Source organism: Myotis lucifugus, unplaced genomic scaffold (genome assembly GCF_000147115.1).
Source record: "Myotis lucifugus unplaced genomic scaffold, Myoluc2.0 scaffold_76, whole genome shotgun sequence".
Classification (NCBI taxonomy): domain Eukaryota; kingdom Metazoa; phylum Chordata; class Mammalia; order Chiroptera; family Vespertilionidae; genus Myotis; species Myotis lucifugus.
In genome coordinates, this window is record NW_005871124.1 from 2,975,228 (window position 1) to 2,981,227 (window position 6,000).

Here is a 6,000-nt window from a genome sequence, read left to right on the forward strand (position 1 = left end):
AAGGAACATGGTGTAGGGGGGCTGGGAGGGGTACAGAAAATAGGTTCCATTGGCTGCCATTTCTCTCGCTGGAGATCTTCTGAGCATCAATTTGCCCTCATCTGACACTAGTCAGAATTCCTGAAGTAGGATGGGGCTTAGGGATGCTTGCACTGCTGTTAACACACTTCTTCCTTCACGACCCAGTGGAAATGGGTAAATTAATTCAGCATAGAAGATTTTGCATTTATAAAAGAGACTAGAGGCCTGTTGCATGAAAAGATTTGTGCAATAGGCCTTCCCTTCCCCTGGCTGCCAGCACCGGTTTTCCTCTGGCACCCAGGACCCAGGCCTTCGCTCTGGCCGGAGCCGCCTTCAGTCTTCGCTCCACCGCTTCACACCATATGCAAATTAACCGCCATCTTTGTTGGTGGTAAATTTGCATATTGCGCTGATTAGCCAATGGGAGGCATAGTGAAGGTACAGTCAATTACCATGTTTGTCTATTATTAGATAGGATGCTTAAGCAGAGAGCCCTTCCTTGACACAGTATAATTAACCATGGCTCACCCATGTGTCCACTAATAACTTTGTTATGGGAAGCACTTCTGGATTGATTCTATGTTAAACCTTTTAATTTTATTCTTATGTAACTATATACTGGAGATATACTACAGATAAGCAGATTTGCACAGGTTTTTCACCCTTATTATTACACCTTTAAAAATATTCCACTTTCACATATTCAATACCGTAGCTATTGATTTGGAAGAAGGTACTATGTAACATTGTGAGCTTATTATTTTCATGTTAATGTGCTCTTGAATCATTAAATGTCTTCTGTCACTGACTGCTTCTTGTGCCCACGTTATTATGTGTTATTGATCCACAAGGACTTTGTGATGCAATCAAGTTTTTTTTCTATTTTTTCTATTGATGTTCTATTCAATGTCATTTAAAACTCTGTTAACTCAATTGTAACATTTTTGTTTTGCAGAGTTTATACTATGGGTAATAGATACCATGCTAGTGACTGGATTTGAATGTTTTATGGCTGTGACTCCATACTGCAAAATCACTTCTAGCCCCACTTGTTGATTTATAAGCCTATTTCATTTCTCCTTAGCTCAGCAACATGTTTCAATTAAATGGAGCATTATTATAAAAAGTTCTCTAACAAAGTGAAAGAGACCTATTTAGGTGTGTGTTTTAAACAAACTAACATCAAATATTCATCCCCTAACTCTTCCCCATGTGGTAAAATATGACAAATAAAAATGTTTATAGACTGTGACCTTTTCCTCTCAGAATAGAAATGATTTCTAGCAAAGGAGATATTCAAAACTTAGCTGTGCTGGCCCTGTATATATGGGAACCAGAGGCTTGCATAAGGTCCCCTAACAGGATGGATGAAATCCCATCTGTAACATTCAGAGTACTGATGAGATTCTCCACTAATCACTCCTCTTCAATTGAATTGGGCCAAGTCTTTGCTATTTCTTTCTCTCTGCTGGTACTCTGGAAATAGAGGTATGTTACATTTTCCTTAAAGGGACAGATTTAAAATTAAAATTTTTTTTATTGATTTCAGAGAGGAAGGGAGACGGAGAGAGAGATAGGAACATCAATGATGAGAGAGAATCAGCTGCCTCCTGCACACCCCACACTGGGGATTGAGCCTGCAACCTGGGCATGTGCCCTGACCAGGAATCAAATCTTCACCTGGTTCATGGGTGGATGCTCAACCACTGAGCCACACTGGCCAGGCAAGGAGATAGATTTTAATAGTAGAAATAGAAACAATTACTTGGCTATGTCATGATAATCATCATGATAACCAGTACCAAGTTAATTCTGATATCATGGTATATCTTAAGCCAAAATGCACTTGCTCTCTGAACTCCAAACATAGCTAAAATGATGTTTGCTTCTTTTTTCCCAAGGGGAGGATATTATAACAATTCTAGTGGCACAGTACACAAAATTCATGCATGGGGGAGGGTTCCCTCAGCCCAACCTCCACCCTCTCTAATGGGGGACCCCTTGGGGATGACCAACTGCCGGTTTAGGCCGGATCCCACAGGCCATCCCACAGGGATTGGGCCTAAACTGGCAGTTGGACATCCCTCTCGCAATCTGGGACCACTGGATCCTAACTGCTGACTTGCCTGCCTGATCACCCCTAACTGCCTCTACCTGCCTGCCTGATTACCCCTAACCCCTCTGCCTGCCTGCTTGATCACCCCTAACCTCTCTGCCTGCCGGCCTGATCACCCCTAACTGCCCTCCCCTGCCAGCCTGATCTCGCTCCCAACTGCCCTCCCCTGATGGCCTGATCGCCCCTGACTGCCTCTGCCTTGGCCCCCACCACCATGGCTTTGTCCGAAAGGAAGTTGGATGTCGGAAGATGGCCGGTTGACCTGATCTAATTAGCATATTACCTTTTTATTAATATAGATAGATTATATAAATGGGGGAGGGAAGCCTTTTTCAGCAGGAGGAGATGCTCTTAGCAGACAAATATACATAATCCCTATATCTGTACTGATAGCCAGACATATGCACTATACTGCCAAACCGGACATTAAAAAATTGAACTGCTTTCTTACACCTTACACCAAACAGCTGTTGCCCTTAAAACCCCTCCACAGCCCCCATCTTAAGTTCTGCCTTTGCAGTTCACCCAGATTTGGTTCTAATTGGTTGGTTTCTATGCCAATCAGCGTCAAAAGCTCTGCCTCCTAGGCAGACATCTTGTGAGGGTGTGAGGGTTAATTTGCATACTACCTCTTTATTATATAGGATTCTATAAAAAACACCTAAAACACTGTATGTCCTCTCGGAGAAAGTGTCCATTTAAGTCCTTTGCCCATTTTTAAATTAGATTGTTTATCTTCCTTTTGTTAAGTTGTATGAGTTCCTTATATATTTTTATATTAATCTCTGTCAGATGTACCATTGCCAAATATGTTCTCCCATACAATATGCACCCCTATTTTCATAGCAGCACAGTTTACAATAGCTAAGATCTGGAAACAGCCCAAGTGCCCATCAGTAGATGAGTGGATAAAAAAGCTGTGGTACATTTACACCATGGAATACTATGCGGCTATAAAAAAGAAGGATCTCTTACCCTTTGAGACAGCATGGAGGGACCTGGAGAGTATCATGCTAAGTGAAATAAGTCAGTCAGAGAAAGACAAGTATCACATGATCTCACTCATATGTGTAACGTAAGTAACAAAACACGAACAGAGTGGATCCAGAAACATGGAAGCATGGAACAGAGTGCAGAATCTCAGAGGGAAGGAGGGGGAGCGTGGGTGAGAGGTAACCAACCAAAGACCTTGTATGCATATATGCATAACCCATGGACACAGACAATATGGTGGTGAGGGCCTGGGGCCGGGGGATGGACTGGAGGGAGTCAAAGGGGGAACAGAGGGGACATATGTAGTACTTTCAACAATAAAGAATTATAAAAACAATAAAGTAAACTTTGGGTACAAAAAATAAGTATAAAGCATTTCTAAGCTTACCTCTTGGATCAGGACTATAATAATGAGAACTCAAATTCAAGCTGACGTTTGTCCTTGTCACAAACAAAGCACTTTTCTATTTATGTTTACAGCATTGAAAAATGCATAGTATCCTGCAGCACAAGGGGGGAGATTTATAATAAAGCCCTTTATCTCAGTGCATGAATATACCTGTAAATCATTCAACAGGCTCACATTAAATATAAACCTCAAAGCAGCAGATGTATCAAACAAACAATAAAATTTGTGTGTCTGCACTATCTGTATCTTTGTTTCTCTGTGTAAGCATGAATGTCTTGCTAAACTCTCTAGTCCAGAGCTATCTCATTGTTCACTCAACATATATTTACATTGGGACCATATACAGGCGGGGGCAAACATGGGCTTACACTTATATGTCACCAGTAGAAATACATTTTAAATATTATAACACAAATAGGTTAAAAGTAAAAGGATGGTGAAAGATAATTATACTAACACTTACCAAATGAAAGCTTTAGTTGCTATTTTAATGAGAAACAAAAAAGATATTAGAGCAAGGAATATTGCCAGGGATTGAGGAGGCCATGAAAACAGGGCTAACTCATCAAGAGGACATAACAAACTTAAATGTTTATTAACCTAATAAAACAGCTTTAAAATACATGAAGCACAAACTGATAGAGCTATAAGAAGAAATAGACAAATACACCATTATAGTTGGAGGTTAATAGTTCAATAATTGATAAAATAAGTAGATGGAAAATCAGCAAAGACATAGAAGACTTCAATAACACTATCAAACAACTTTACCTGATTGACATTTTAGAACAATGCACTCAATAAGAGCATCAAAACATCTCCATTTCATTACACAAGGAACATTTACCAAAATAGACCATATTCTGGAACATAACACAAGTGTGAATACTAGTAAATTTAAAAGTATGTATGTTACAAAAATTAGGTTCACTAACCACAATAGAATTGATTATCAATAATATAAATATGTGTAACATCCCCAAATATTACAGAATTAAATAATATAACACACTGTAAAATAACACATGGATTAAAGAAGAAATCAAAAGAGAAATTACGGAGTGCAATCATGTGCCACTTAATGATGGAGCTACATTCTCAGAAATGCATTGTTCGGCAATTTTGTCCTTGTGCAAGCATCCTAGAGTGCGCTTACACAAACCTAGGCTGTGTGGTATAGTTTATTGCTCGGAGACTACAAACCTCTATAGCATACCACTGTACAGAACAATATGAGAATAAATTATGCACAAGAGAAAATAATGCTATCAAGAAATGAAGTACACGCAAGATGAATCAGGCTGTTACCAGCCTAACATGGCATACTGTTTTACAACAAACTGTTATATTTTTACAAGTAGTAAGAGTACATTATAAAGTAATGATAAAAAGTATAATATAGTAAATATATAAAACAGTTACATCATCTTAATATCATTATCACGTATTATGTAATTTATATAATTGTACCATTATATGCTAGACTCTTTTTTAAATTTTTTTTATTTCTTAAAGTATTACAAAGAGTATTACACATGTCTCCTTCCCCCCCCCTTGACATTCCCCCAGCTTCCCCCACCCCCCAGTGTCTTGTGTCCATTAGTTATTCTCATATGCATGCATATAAGTCCTTCGGTTGATCTCCTACTCCCCCCAACCCTCCCCAGGGTTCCCACTGTAGTTTGACAGTCTGCTCAATGCGGCTCTGCCTCTGTATCCATTTTTGTTCATCAGTCTGTAATGGTCCTTATTATTTATAAATGAGTGAGTTCATGTGGTATTTTTCTCAGCTTCCCAGGGGCCATCTCAGCCTCACAGGGGCCGTCCCAGTCTCACAGGGGGCCGTCTCAGCCTCACAGGGGCCCGCCTCAACCTCACAGGAGCTGCCTCAACCTCACAGGGGCTGTTTCAACCTCACCAGGGCCATTTCAACCTCACCGGGGCCGTTGCAAGCTCACCGGGGCCATCTCAAACTCACCGGGGCTGTCCCAACCTCACCAGGGCCGTCCCAACCTCACCGGGGCCATCTCAACCTCACTGGGGCCGTTTCAGCCTCACCAGGGCCGTTTCGACCTCACTGGGCCGTCTCGACCTCACTGGTGCCGTCTTGATCTCACTGGGGCCATTTCAACCTCACCGGGGCCGTTGCAAGCTCACCGGGGCTGTTGCAAGCTCACCGGGGCTGTCTCAGCCTCACAGGGGCCATCTCAACCTCACAGGGGCCGTCTAAATCTCACTGGGGCCATCTCAGCCTCACCGGGGCCGTTTCAGCCTCACCGGGGCTGTTTTGACCTCACTGGGGCCGTCTAGACCTCACCGGGGCCATCTCAACCTCACCAGGGCCGATTCAACCTCACTGGGGCCGTCTCAACCTCACATGGGCCATTTCAACCTCACCGGGTATGCTAGACTCTTATACAACTAGCATTGTGGTAGGTTTGTTTACAGCAGCACCACCCAA